General features: G+C 44.9%; 1 protein-coding gene across 21 annotated transcripts in view; it reads right to left on the minus strand.

Moving 5' to 3' along the window:
* Nucleotides 1-15,362, minus strand: part of PLCB4 (phospholipase C beta 4) — a 250,510-nt gene that overhangs the window by 124,169 nt on the left and 110,979 nt on the right. The window contains exon 7 of one of the 21 annotated variants that reach the window (XM_084825031.1): nt 1,144-1,300. The exons of the other annotated variants lie outside the window; for them this stretch is intronic. The gene's annotated coding sequence lies outside the window, so the exon portion shown is untranslated. The remainder of the gene's footprint in view (nt 1-1,143; nt 1,301-15,362) is intronic. 21 annotated transcript variants of the gene reach the window in all.

Genomic DNA, 15,362 nt, shown 5'->3' on the forward strand with positions numbered 1-15,362 from the left:
ATTCATCAGACGATCAGACGTTACAGTGCAGTCCTATGCATGTCATCTCCAGTAGCCATTCCAGCAAAGCTGTATTGAGAGAGATGAGAGGGACAGGCAGGGCCATTCCACCAACCCTGCTGAAAGTCTTAAATTTTCCCTCTTCCCTCCCTCTTCCTTTTTCCTTGTGTGCCGTACAATCTTTCAGACTGTAAGCCTGTGGGCAGGGACGCCTTGTTTTACTGATTAAGTTGCTCTGGGAGGATTTTTGGCTGAGGAGTGGGATAAAAATACTCTAAATAAACAATTAAGTAAAAAAATGTTGACTCAGAAAAAGCCCCACTGTGTTGAATGGGGCTTACTCCCTAGTAAGTGCATTTAGGATTGAAGACACAGCCTCGGATCCAATGGGACCTTTCTGTTCACACAATGAGGGGTTCTGCTTCCCCCTGTTGCTACAGCTTTATGGGCTATGCTAAACACCATTCCAGAGGGTCCTCAAACCCCAGAAGCTGCTTTGGGGGAGTGTACAAGATGCTACTGCATGGAGCAGGGAAAACCCTGTTCCATGAGCCAAACTCCACTCGTGGTTCTTAGCATCCTAGCTTTAAAAGTATTAACAAGTGCAGGACATCCAGAGAATGGCCCAGAAAATGGCCTTGGAGACACAGGAAGAAATTCTAGAAGCTAACTTAGATCTGGCCTTATAAAATGCCTGGATGAGAAATCGCTAGAGAATCGTACCTTCGATGCTCAGACGCTTGGGAAGAAGAGTGTCGTATAAATGAAATGCACAATCTTAATTCTAACACTGCTGCATTAATACATCTCGTTCAGCAAGTAGTAATGGCAACACCAGTAAAAGCCCACAAAAATGACTACTTATGCAAAGTCACTGTGGAGATGCAGAGACGGAGCACTGCAAGCTGTCCTGATAGCACCAATCAGCATTTAGGATTCAGTGGCCAATTCTGAACACAGCACTCTCCAAATGATAGTCCATGCCAGTCCTGTCAGACTAATGCCTTCTCATTCCAAAGTTCATAAAAATACCCATCATACCAGGACTCCAAGTTCAACAACCACACACACACATGCACACACACACACACACTGCCCGCTTCATATACTTGCAAAGGAAAACCTCTAAAAAAAACAACTTACACTGAATTTGAGAACTACCAATACGCAGGAGGGGGCCGCAGTGGCTTAGTGGTTAAGACGCTGATCTGCAGACTGGAAGGTCAGCAGGACAGCAGTTCGAGACCCGAGTGCTGCGTGACGGAGTGAGCTCCCGTCTTCAGTCCCAGCTCCTGCCAACCTAGCAGTTCGAAAGCAAGAAATTGCAAGTCGATAAATAGGTACTGCTTCGATGGGAAAGGTAACAGCGTTCCATGCACCTTGGTGTTCAGTCATGCCGGCCACATGACCACAGAAGCGTCTTCGGACAGCACTGGCTCTTCAGCTTAGAAATGGAGATGAGCACCACACCCTAGAGTCGGACACGACTGGTTGGGGACACCTTTACCTTTTTTAATATGCAGGAGAACCAACATCTTTGCATGTGTGGCAATTTGAACCATCCTGTATTACAGTAAAAGCTAGTGTGAAACTACAGTGATACTGAGATGTTTCCATCAATGTGGTTTGCATCCCCACAGCATTTGCTACTGCACAGGCGAAGGAAGAAAAAGAAACCATCTGTTGGATTACAGCCTTCCCCAACCAGATGTTTTGGACTACTGTTCCCTTCACCCCTGACCATGTGGGCTGGGGCTAATGGGACTTACAGTCTAAAACATCTGGAGAGCTCCAGGTTAGCGAAGGTCGTGTTAGAAAATCAACACCACTCCCATTTACATCATGGTGATGTTATATCCCTCTTGCACATTTATACCTCGAAACACACACTGTGACATCTGTTGTGGTATTTTGAATAATACAGAATAAAAAGTGCGAAATAATGCTAGAAAAGCAGTATACAGAATGCGTAACGTGCCCCAACAATTATCAATGCACTTCAGTACCCATAAAAAACACTAGTGTAGATCTAGCTCTGGTCAAGATAGTGAACGGGTTCTCCTGCGGAAAATAGCTTAACAATCTGCTTTCGGACTTCACCAGTTGTTAAAGAAAGTCACTGTGCTAAAAACACATACATTTCCATGACTGATTTTGAGAATACATTTGTAATGCACAATACCCTGGAAAATAAAATGGCAATGAAAAGACAATGCATTTTTTATTCTTGAAGTAGTTGCTAGAGCGTTTTTCTTTTAACTGTTCCCATTCCCAAAGATGGCCATCTGATATACTAAGTTGTATTCATTTGTTACTGTATCTTCCTTTGTTGCTATAAAAGAAAGCCCAGCTACCCAATTTAAATTTACTAAGTCAAACTGAAGTCAACTGCATTTATAGGTACAAAATGTTTATTTTTTTATGCTCACCATCCAATAACATCATTATCAGTAGAACATGAGCAGAAGGTTTGTTGTGGTTTACAGCACAGTATCCCTCTGTCCCAAAAACGTTAACAATGTTGGAGAAAATTCAATACAAATGAAAAGTACACTGTGATCCTATTTAGCTAAGCATAACAGTTAAGTAGCAGGTCCTCTACAAAAGACTCCATTTAGGATTAACTCAGCCAAAAGGACTAGAATGCAATCAGACAATACACACTGAATGCTACATCACGAACCCTATGGTCAGATTTCTATTTTTAAGTGCCTTTCCTCTCTTTTCTTTACATCATAGCGGTTTATGAGACAAATGCAAAATTCTGCTTTTAGGGTTAAAAAATATCAATTGCACAAGTATTGAAAGGGGAACATCTGGCTTGGCAGTAGTACATGTGAAAGGGATCTTGGGATTATAGTCAATCATAAGCTGAACATGAGTCAGCAGTGCAATGTGTTTGCAAAAAAGGCTAATGCGATTTTAGGCTGGGTTAAGAACCATAGTTTCCAGGTCACAAGAAGTAACAGAACCACATTATCTTGCACTAGTCAGACTTCATCTGGAGTACTGTGTTCAGTTCTGAGTGCTGCACTTTAAGAGTAAGGGCTAAACTACACGTTACATTAAATGCGTAGCATGTAGCGAATCCCAATTTTTGTTTTACTTTAGTGTTAGTCCTGGATCAAGACTATCACATGCCGGGGCAGAGGGTGTTCAAACTTCCCACTAAACCTCCCCTACACACGTACACGTGCACGCACACACACACACACGCAGGCTAAGGAGAGCAGCTGAGTAGGAAGTCTTAACCCCTGCTACCTGTGCATAGTGGGCTCAATTCAGATCAGGGCCCTACATGGTTACACTAAATTAAAACAGGTAGGATCAGCTACATGTTCCACATTTAATGCAGCATATAGTTTAGCCCTGATATAAACAAACTGGAACAGATCCAGATGAGGACAACCAAGATGATCAGGGGTATGGAAAACAAGTCCTATGAGGAAAGATTGAAGGAACGGGATTTGTTTAGCCTGGAGATGAGACGATTGAAGGGGGACCTGAAGGGCTGTCACATAGAAGAGGGCAAAGACTTGTTCTCTGCTGCCCCAGAGGGCAAGACTAGATTTAATGGGCTTAAGATACAGGAGGGTAGATTTCAGTTGAACATTGGGGCAAACTTCTCAATGACAAGAGTAGTTTGACAATGGCATGAATGATTTAGAAGGCTTGCAGGCAAACACTCTCTGGAGGTCTTCAAGCAGAGGCTAGACAGCTATCTCTTGGGGATGCTCAAGCTTTGTATTTCCTGCATCGAGCAGGGAGCTGGACTGGATGGCCTACAGGGCCTCCTTCGGCTCCATAATTCTATATGGGTTAATTGCGGCAAATGGGCTGATATGCTGAAGTTTTGATCCAAAGGCTCAAAGTTTTGGTCTCCACAGAAAGGAGTTAAATCTCAGGGTGAGGAGTCAGGAGCAAAGTAGTAACCTGTTTTCTCTGGGGCCCATTACCAGCTTTCTCCCTGATCGTAAAACTTAAACCGCTACCACCACCACCACTTTTCCTTCCAGTTCTTCAGTATCTCTCCATGTGTGTGTGTGTGTGAGAGAGAGAAAACATGGTGGCCAAGGGTGAGGTGCTTGCCCATGTATGCATTCCACCCGTAACACATTACATATAAAATGCACTTAATATGGAAGTCAGTCCATTTGCCTGCTGACTGAACATGCCAGTGCCACATTTGCTCAGAGTCAGGGCCAACAAATGCCGGCAGACAAATGGGTCAACTCACAAACTAAGGGTGTAATCCTATGGGGATAGTTGGCTGGCCCCAAACTCGGAGGTGACCGACTATCCAATGCAGGGTGGGCAGAGCGCAGAGGGAATCCTCTCCTCTGCACTCTGGCTGCCTTGCATTTGTGGCTAGACAGCCAATTTCAGCTCTCTAGCCAGGGCATCTCGGAGCGGGGGGGTGGGCAGACGGCGCATAGGAAGCATCGTAACGGTGCTTCCGTGGTCTCCTCCCCTCCCTGCCCCCAGGAACGCCTCCTTCTTGGCCTCTCTGCACTGTTATTCTGAGCGCGGAGCCAGGGATGAACCGTGCCGCCTACGAGGTCCCGGGGGGTCAGATTTGTGGGAACTGACCTTGGAGCACTAGCTCCAAGCTCAGTTCCCAGAAACAAAAAATCCTATGGCAGTCTAGCCGCTGTCCAGCAGCCATAGGATTGCATCCTAAGTGTGTTTATCCATGACAGGCCATGGGTGGAACACACAGGTGAGCGCTTTACCTGAGGGCTGCCGTCGTGAGTGTGTCACAGGTCACCAATATGACCACACATTGGAGTGGTGGACACCAATATAGTTATAATAAATATAGGGAGAAACACATGAGAGAAGATAGAAATGATCCTTGTTAAAAGGGATTAAAAGGAAAAGCTTGATCTCTCTCTCCCTCTTTAAATCCACCAAAAGAAAGCATGAATACGTCAGGACTTAGGTAATTGGTTTTACCAGAAAGATGGTGTCAAGACAGGCTCTTTTATCCATGCACGGTAATCCTGCCAATATATTCAAGACTCTTGGAAACATGTAAAAGGTATGCTTCAGAAAATAATGGGGACATGCTATCACAGTTCACCCATATTTTATACTGTTAAATAAATGGAAGTGGATCGAAAGCCCTTATTTTGTAAACTACCCAGAGAGTTTTGGCTATTGGGTGGTATAGAAATGTAATAAATTATTATTATTAACAACAACAACAACAACAATTTGTTGTTAGCAGCAAAAGCCTCCCTAGCCAATTCTTAAGAACCTACAATTGTTCAATGGGAAAATAAATACTGTTACTTCAGAAGAAAACTGGACTCGGGGTTAGAGCAGATGCTTTGTTCGCAGAAGGCCCTGGATCTATCCCTGGCATCTACAGGTAGAGCAGGAAAATACTATTTTCTGAAAACCCGGAGAGTCAGTATTGAACAGCCTCCCCCAACTTGGTGCCCTCCGGATATTTGGGGACTAGCCATGCTGGCTGGGGCTGATGAAAGTTGATGCCCCAAACATCTAGAGGGCACCAGGTTGGGGAAGACTGGTACAGTACTCAGAAGTACTGAGCCAGATGGATGAATGGTCTGACCCGGTATAAGGCAGCTCCCTACGTAAGCTATGTTGACATCCGTAAACAACATTTGCATTAAACGATGTATTATAAAAGACGATCGATTTGTTAAGAGCAAGTTGCAGACAAGTATTTTTACTGGTAAGGAATGCTTTAAAGAAAAGTTAGGTGTGGGGATGGGCGGGCCACAAGGGCAGTTTGGTTTTCCTCATTTTCGTATGATGTTAAAGGTTAAGAATCTAATAAAACAACATTTATATTGAAAAACACACCCAACCACCACCTAGTGTTGCCAGGCTCTAGTCCCTACCCCCACAGGTGTTACCCTTGAGCTGTGAGGTTCCACCCTGTAAGTCTCAGGAAGACCTGGAATTGAGCTTGACCTTCTGGTCACTTCCAATGTCCGAAGTCACCAGAAAGGCAAGATTGTTTAATATTTTAAACAAAACAAACAAACAAAAGCAAACGTTGGTCCAGCTTTAATAAAAGAAAATGGAGTTTTCTGAATAGTTAATTATCTAAAGTGGATACAGTCCAATCCACAATTTTGAGTGGTGTTTAAACTGGGAAACTAAATTTTCTTCTGACAGAGAGGAAGTACAGATTAAGAGGACAGCAAAATTAAACAATGCCAAGAGAAAGCAAAACATAGGATTACCAAAGCTGCTGTGAACTAGATGGGTTTCTGGCTTGCTTCCGCTCAACATTTGGAACCTTGCCAAGGAAGGAGCAATCATTAACGGGAAGCATTTGAGCAGCCTTCTCCAATCCGGTGCCCTTCAGATGTATGGGACTACAACTGTCAGGGTGGAAACTGAGCCAATAGAACCACAGAGCAGTTCTGATTCTGAGGAGGAACAGCAATTTGTGGGAGAGGAGCTCGCTCATCTCTCACAAGCACAGCAGCTGGCAGAGACTCCTCCTGCCAGCATTCCTGGGATAGTGACCCTGGCAGTGAGAGAGCGCTGGAGGGGGGCTTGCTGGACGCTCGGCGCAGATGCAGGGAGCGATGACAGCTGGAGGGCGCGGAAAGGAGGCGTAGCGCTCATTTGGCACGCAAGCAACGGTCGCGTCCCGAGGACCCAAGGGAAAGAGGGAGGATCTCTCCCTAGCCCATAAGTTCAGGGTCTGCAAGTGACTCTCCTTCAAACCGGGACCAACTGCCTACCCGGAGCATAGGCTACTCTGCTATCTTTCCCCAGTGCTGTTCCTTGCTTAGTTGCTGGTGATTGGCATCTGAAAGAGTCATTAAGCTGTAAAAGGATTAATGCCTTGAAAAGAATCCTTTTGTCTGTGTCTTGAGTTGGCTATTGGAGAAGACTGTAAGAGGCAGCTAGGGCACATCCTGACAACAACTTCCATCATCTCCATGTTGGCTGGGAAATGATGGAAGTCTTAGTCCAACACATCTGAAGGACACCAGGTTGAAGAAGGCTGTCTTAGAGGAACAGATTCCCAAGGTGAAAATGCCATGAGAATACAAAAAGAAATTAAAGATGCAATCACGTATTTGAGATTGTCAGCTGAGTGGCTATAGGATCTCTCATTTCCTCATGAATGCCAGCTGTGCATCCAGGCCCAGGGACCATGCATTCCATCTGCTCTATTGCTTGATGCTCTCTCTGTCTCTCTTGCATGTTGAGGTAAGACAGATTTTTAACACCCAAATAGAGCTACGAAATATCCAGAATCTGTCCCTTGGGATTCATCTGAACTGGAGCTCCTATCTTTTGCTCATGTTCTTGTGGACCCACAACAAACCTTACCCAACTTTGGCCAAGTTCTGAGCATGCACACCCTCTGCTTGTAAGAGGAATTACCAGTAAAGCAGTGGGAAAATTAATCTTGTCTTTTATCATTCAGGCAACAACATTTTATGAAGGTTCTTGAAAAACAGTTTACCAGGAAAAAAAACCCTACTAGTTAAAAATAAATGTATCCTTCTAAGAATCAACATATATAATTTCCCTGAAGACTGTGCAAGCTTGAAAGTTGTATACATTCGATATTTTAATTAGAGCTGTGCACAAATACCCTCTCAAAATTCTCCAGCCTATTTATGGGCTGAGAAATTAGGGGAACAATTCACCAAATTTCTCCTAGGGGAGGAAAATTCTCTAACAAATAGGGCCGACTATAGGCAGGGGCTGTAGCACAACTTATTTCTTTTTTTCTAAGGGGTTTTGGTTCATCGCACTGCTTCTGTAGGTGGCAACAGCATCAAATGAGTTGAGGCTTCCACTTCTCTGAGGCAGAATTTTGAATTTCTTTTGGTTTTTGAGCTTACCTAATCACTCTAAGGTGGCCGAGGGTGCTGTGTGTGTTTTCTCTCTTTACTGCACATCTTTCCATTGCCCTACAGCCTCCCAGGCCACCTGTACTTTCTGAACTGAAAAAGCCTCCATGGGAGGAATTGCCTCATGATGTCTTCCTCATGATGGCTTTAACTGAAGTGCGGGAAGCCAAGGAGGCTACTGGCTGCCACAGAAGTTATTGTACGATGACAGACAGGACACTCACTCATGCTCCTTGGTCACCTCATAAGTAAGGTAAGCACAAGAACCCCAAACCCAACCCATGAGAATTTCTCTGAAATTTCTCCTGTTTTTCTTTTTAAAAGCAATTTTCTTTTCTATCAAATTGAATGAGAATGGCCGAAAAAAATGTGGGAGAAATTTTCGGCACAGCACTAATTTTAATACTATTCTCATGCTTGTTGCACTCTTATCTTAGATGTTTGTCCTTTTGTTTTTCATTTTGTTGTAGTTTCTTCTCCTGTATATTGCTGTTGAGTGCCACCTTTCTACTTGCTCAAAATCAAGGACACCATAACCCTTGCGAAGTACAAACTGACTAAACTAGCCAGTACTGCTATGGGTGCAGATTAAAGGAGATTTAATTTTTTCAGCTGAATCCTTGGGGACCCTATCTCCCTTCAGAAGGAGAACTCTCTCTAGAAAGTGTTGCCCTTACTGCCACCAACTTGGGGATGGGGGGGGGGAGAGAGAGAGAACAGGAAGAATGCCAACTTTATATTAGCACCTCTATTGCATTCTGGGCCCCAATACAGTCCTTGGTGGAGACAGACTAACATCAAGGGGCTGATCTCCATCTGTCTCACCCACTCCACCATCTTGGAGCCTGCTGTCTTGAAGAGAGTGCTGGAAAAGGTGATTGGTGGAGAGACACTGAGTAATATCAAAACGGTGAGAGTATATGTGGGGCTTGAAGGTAGGATGTAAGAACTCACCCAAGCTTGGCTTCTCCGGGCGCCTACTGAAGTGGCACCCCTGCTCGCACCCCCCCCCCCGGAACCGCACTCGGACTGCCCACAAGCTCAACTAATTGCCTGGGCTCACCGCGATCCCATCCAGGTGAGCACCTGCCATTTTCCCACTTTTGATTTCTACATAAAAAAGGAAGTTAAAATGTGCATATTTAAATATGCACAGTTTGGGGCCGGGAAAATGTAATACGCGCAATATTAGAGGGATTATACCTCTAATATTGCGCATATTAAGCTTTCCCAGCCCCAAACTTTTTTTTTTAACTTCCTTTTTTACATAGAAATCAAAGGCGGGAAAATGGCAGGCACTCACCTGATGGGATTGCAGTGAGTCTGGGAGGGTGCAAGCGAGTACAAGCAGGGGGTAAGCGAGGACAGCGTCTCAGCGGGCACAGTCCGGGGGTCGTGGGCGGAGGGCACCTGATGGATTCCCGGATCCAGTCAGGCGCCCGTGACATCCCTACTTGAAGGAAGACTGGCAATCTTAATCTACCCAGGTAAGAGATGGGGAAGCTACAGAGAAGAAACTCAGATGACAGCTGAGAGGAAGGCTGCCACAAGTGAGAGGTATGGCTGCCAACCAACATTTGTAGATTAATTGTAGAGAACCCCATGATGTCTTTGTAGAACAGGTATCTGTTTGGTCTTGTATGCAGAGTATTTTTATTTCCATTTTAGGTTTTATTCTCTCTCCTGTTTAGTTCCAAGCTGTTGGAAGGGAGTGAGTGGCTGTGGTAAAATGGTCAGCAACTCTTCACACAAAGCTACAGCCTATTTTGCATTGGTAGTAGATTCAGGTTGGATCCCCTACCTTATCAACTACCTATTCACAGGTTTCGCTATCACCACTCAGAGTCATTTTTTAAACTGCCCCTCTGAGTATGCAGTCTGAATTTCACCAAGTCGATTTCCACCAAGACATCACCTGATGTCTGAATGGGAAAGTAATGGGTATGTATTAGGTTGCTATGTTGTTCCCCTGTTAATCTTTAGATGCAATGCTATATTTGTATGTGCAACACATATTTGTTGTTGGTTGATGATATGCATAATAAAAAAATAATAAAAAGAAGCAAACCACAACCCTCTTTGTCACTTCTTTGATGAGTGTTAATTAGGTGTGAGGGGTTAGCACAGGGATAAGCAACCTTTTGGGGCCATGGGTAGAGAGATGTAAAATTTCTGGACATTTTGAAGCCATGGAAAAACCCCACTTTTTCTGGGGGGGGGTGGTGGAAAAAAATGAACATTTTGGGAAAAAATGAAAAATAAGCAATATTTATTTTTTTAGTGCTCTTCACAGATCTACTTTGTTGCTTTAAGATAGCCTTCCCCAACCTGGTGCCCTCCAGATATTCTGGACTTCAGCTGCCATCAGCCTCAGGCAGGATGGCCAATGGTCAGGAAAGCTGGGCATTATAGTCTAAAAGTACAATGTAGTCCTCCATTGCAGACACCAGGCTAGGGGAGGCTGCTTTAGGAACATTAAATAACTTTTATGTTCCTAAAGTTATATTATGTATAACTTGGTTTGCTCATAAAATTATCATCATATTCAAAACATTTTAAAAGTAAACTCCGTTAGTAAATTTGTAATTATTGCCCGAATAAACCTTAAAGCAATCTCAACCTATTATTTGAGGAGTGACATTTTATTGACTTTTGTAAATCATTTCCATTAATGAACATATTTTTTTTTACTCATTTTGAAAGGCTGTCTCTAGTGATGGTTTCAATTCCACACCTCTGCCATAGCAAGCAGGCTACTGAGTTTCTTTTAGGTAGAGAGTAGGGATGGCGAAAAATTCCTCCACGGACCCCAGTGAGGCCGAATTCAAAAGAAAAGAATCCGGCTTCCGGAGTCCGTGGAAGAACGGAGTACTTACCTCCGCCTCCCTGAGGAATCCTCCCTGGTCGGATCCCCCTCACTGCCAGCTCCAGAGTGCCAGCGATACGGCCGCCACTGCCATATCACTGGCTGAGCCTGACGGACTCTGGATGCAAATGGCGTCCACTGCGCCATTTGCAGCCATAAAGCTCTTAGATTAAGTTAAATGCAGCTGTAAATGGCTGCATTTAGCTTAAACTAAGGGATTTACGGCCGCAGATGGTGTCTGCTACACCATTTGCGTCTGTGGTTTTTCATGCGATAGGTTAGCCCAGTCCCCTCTGTGTTTACTGCTCTCTTTCCCAGCACAAGCATATGTGGATCTACTCGCAGGTAACTCCCATTGTGCTCAATGAGGCTTGCTCCTGAAATGCAGGTGCATCTGGACTTTCAGGGGAAAGGAGAAAGGGGGGAGAGGGGGAAAGCCTCTCTTATTGGTTGAGCAGCCCCTGCCAGTCAGATGATATTCACTCCAACCCCCACCTCCACCAGAAAGTATGTTCTGTGAAGTGATTTTTACTGGGGCAAAGAATCCGCTCGTGGAGCCCTACATGGACCACATTGCAGCAAAGCTGATTCTTTTTAAATTAAAATCCAGTACTCCTCCATTAGCTTCTCCTTCTGTTGTTGTGGAAAAATGGCCATAGACAGCCGAGCAGGCGGCGGGGGAGACCGCAGCATGGCACTGAGAGGTATAGGTTTTTGCTTTGAGAGTTTTTGTGGAAAAACTCAATGTTCACCCACATCTAGCACAAAGATGTGCTGAACTGTCTGAAATTTGGCAGGTGGAATCCCCTCCATGTCAGCAGAGAGGCCTCCAAGTTTCATGTTTTTATCATGGAAACTGAAACAGTTATGGCCATTTGTGTTTTCCCATGCAAGTCAATTGGAAAATGCCCAAACTGAGTGGTCTGGATATCTGAATCTCACTTCAGGTCTGGAACTGAGTTGAAGCGGAGGGGGTCCGAATCAGTCCAAGTCAAAGAGGGGCTGATTAGGAGGGTCCAAAGTGGCATCCAAAGTGAAGTGGGGGGGTGTCTGTGCATAGCCCTAGTTTATTCTAGTGGCAGCAGTTTAAAGATTTGTAGCTGAGACAGCATTCCTTAGCGGTGAGGTCTGAGATCTTTTTCAAAGCTGTGACAGCGCGTGCTAGAGACCCAAGTCTCAAAGTTAACTTAAAAAAAGAAACGTAGGTAGGATAACCCACATGCTCTTCTGTTGCATCTGGTGACAGTGGCAGAATAACCTACAATGTTTTTTTTTCACATGTGGGTTTTAGATTAGAACTACAGTAATTGAATGCTACAGCATCTAACCAGAACAAGTCCAGAAACACCAGACTCCATAAGGGGGAAAAAAAAAAAAAACCAGACTGTCAAGAATGCACATTTTCTTCCATATTATGATATAGTGACTCTAACATGTTGGGAAACTGAGCATGACTTGGAGCAGTCCAAAATGTCCATCAGTAAAAGATACAACGGATCAATAATTTTAATAAGTAATGGAAGAAACAGCTATGCTGGTCATCTTACAGCGTGGACTACCAAAAAAAACCAAAAACATTTCCCCCCATGACTTCATTATTTCAGACATTTTACATCTCTAGTCTTACTATACAAGTTTTATTACACAGTTTTTAGAAATCTAGAAACATGAAACTTGGGTGCCTCTCTGCTCACATGGAGGGGATTCCACCTGCCAAATTTCAGACAGTTCAGCACATCTTTGTGCTAGAAAGGGGGAATAACGGCTGGGTAACTATTAGGGCTGTGCATGGACCCCCCCACTTCACTTAAGATGCTGCTTCAGACCCTCAGAATAAGCCCTTCAACTTGGACTGACTTGGACCCCCTCCACTTCGACTTAGTTCTGGATCCGAAGTGAGATTCGGCTATCCGGATCACTCGGTTTGGGCGTTTTCCCATTGACTTGCATGGGAAAACACAAATGGCCATAACTTTTTCAGTTTTCATGATAAATACATGAAACTTGGGGGCTTCTCTGCCAACATGGAGGGGATCCCACCTGCCACATTTCAGACAGTTTGGCACAGTACTTTTTGTGCTAGGTGCAGCTGAAATTTGATCCCCCCCCACAAAAACTCTCAAAGCAAAGAGCTATACATCTCAGCCCAATACCGCCTTCTCCTCCTGCCTGCTCGTCTGCCAAGGACTGCTAACTGTCTCCTGTTCACAAGGAGGAGACAGGTAGGAAGTGGCAGGGGCATGCAACACGCTGCTGGTTGGCTGTCCTTGACAGCCGACCAGGGAGGAGGAGGTGCAGCACCCCCCCACACACCGCTGCTAGCCATTTCCTGCTCACGAGGGCTGCCTCCTCCTCCTGCGTGGGCAATTCACAGCTCTTTTTACATATAAGTCTATGTGCACATAGGCTTCCAATTGCCATGTTTTTTAAAAACATGGCAATTGTGGTGGACGGACCAGTGAGCAGGGCAGGGGCGGGCGTCGGGAGAACCCAGATGGGGGTGGATTCTCACATCCCTAAGTAACACCACCAGAATGATCTCTGTCTCTCAAAAGCAGCCATTTGTCTCCAGTTCTTCCATCTTCCCTCCTCCACCACCACTGTCACTGATTGGAGATTGCTGGGTTACGTTCAGCTCTGATTTGGCAACTAGAGTTTCCATTCACCAAAGCTCCCTCCTCCCCCTCCCTCCTCAACCCCTCGCTGAACTTTTTCAAGTTGATACTTTTGGCGCCAGGCTGTCTGGGTTGCTCAAAACGAATCACCGAGTCCAACGAGGCACTTCGTACACAAGCTGCTTCGCTTCTGGGTGCCTTGTTGCTATTCTGCTCTGCCTTGTATCACGCGGAGGCACCTCCGAAGCAGCCCGCTTCAACTTGCTATTTAGGCTTTGGACCGAAGCAGTGCACAGCCCTAGTAACAATACACCTTGTCTTAAGTTCTCAAAGAAAATATTTCAACAATCCAAAGCTGTTCAATTTTTTTCAATTTTTCAGAAAAAAACAAAAAACGGTCCATGAAAAAAAAATGGGGGGGACACATTTTTTCCCTCAGTTTTTTTCCAGTTTTTTTCAGGCCTTCATATCTCTAGTCATGGGCACATTTGGCAATTTGAGAAACTGTCCTGGGCACCACCACAAAATCACTGCCACAGGAGGCATGGCAAAGGGCAAGTAACCTGAGACTGAGTAAAAAGCAGAGGTGGGGTCTGAGCCCCAACACACTAAACAACTCCTTAGAACCCACAGTTTTCAGCACCAACACAAACTTATTTCACAGCAATCCCAGCTGCCGGTAGGAAAATGTATTAATATGGTTTCTTTTTAAAAAGTGGGAGAGGTTGAGCATCTTGGCAGGTGCCAAGAAAGATGTCTAGAGGTGCATTGGTGCCTGTGGGCACCCTGTTGCCCACCTGTGTGTTAGCAAAATATTCTGGGGGGGGGGCAACAAAAATTCAGCAACATGAGCTTTGGGATTAAATCAGCTAGTTCCAAGACACCTATTTGAACTGTAATCAGATTTTGTTATATTGATTGATTCTATAATCTTTACTCAACATATATACTAATGGCAAACTCAATTCTCTGAGTGTGGATCCTTATATAGCCAAAACAGTACCATCCACACAAGAGGGAGGTATCAGCAGGCATGGGGGAACCCCAATGGTTGTAAAAGTACAAGCAAATCTTTAGGGATGAAATCTAAGGTTTGGACCCCTAAAAGCAGCCCAGTGAAGACTGAGTGCACTCTGCGGTCACAGAATGCTAACTGACTGGGACTGCTGGGGAGGGGGACTGGAAGACAGTGGCCGGAAACTTGACCAGGAGCCTCTATGCTGCAACGTTGCGTTGCAGGACTTGTGTACATCAACTGTTACATCTTTCCCTTTAATCAGAACACACCCTTTGATCTTTCACTCCTAGTCATTCTCATAATGCTCATCAACTGTCAAGTGTCACTTCCCAGTTGACAGCACCTGTTTCTAAAACACTCAGGGAACTAGTTTTATAGTCATCTAAATAATAAAACAGCAACAGCAGCGGAACAACAACAAGGGCTTCACTCCCAAAGCACAGGGCTATTCATTCTGTCAATCAAGCAAGATTCCAAGATTTCATAACCAATAATATACCAGCTTACAATAAATTATATAATAATATACAAACTTTATCGATACACATTAAAATCGAACCACAGTTCATTTTCTCACAGTGGCAGCCTGCTTTATTGTGGCCTGGCTTTCCCCACACAACCCTTCTCTCTCCGACTGGAGGAACAGGGATTTATTCTCCACTAGCAAAGGGTTGGGAAGGATCCTTCTCCACACATGGCAGGCACAGCTGAGTAAGGGGGACCACCAGCACTGGGGATGGTGGAGGCCTCAAAAAGGTGCTGGTCTGAACCTTCAGGCCCTCTAACATTTCAGTTTCCACACCCCCATAACTCCAGTGGGGGGGGGAGACCCAAAGGAAAGAGGAGCCCTTACTCACTGCATTTACCCCGGGATGCTGGAGATATGTGGCTGCTCCCCACAGAGCAGAGCTCTCTGAGACCGAGAGATGGAAGGCAGTTTTCTGGGCCTCAGTTACTTTCACTCCTCACATCCCTGCACCACAGACCGGGGGAGGGTGGTTTGC

The sequence above is a fragment of the Heloderma suspectum genome, chromosome 1 (assembly GCF_057233095.1).
Source record: "Heloderma suspectum isolate Gila_16-S chromosome 1, 16-S_ref, whole genome shotgun sequence".
NCBI lineage: Eukaryota > Metazoa > Chordata > Lepidosauria > Squamata > Helodermatidae > Heloderma > Heloderma suspectum.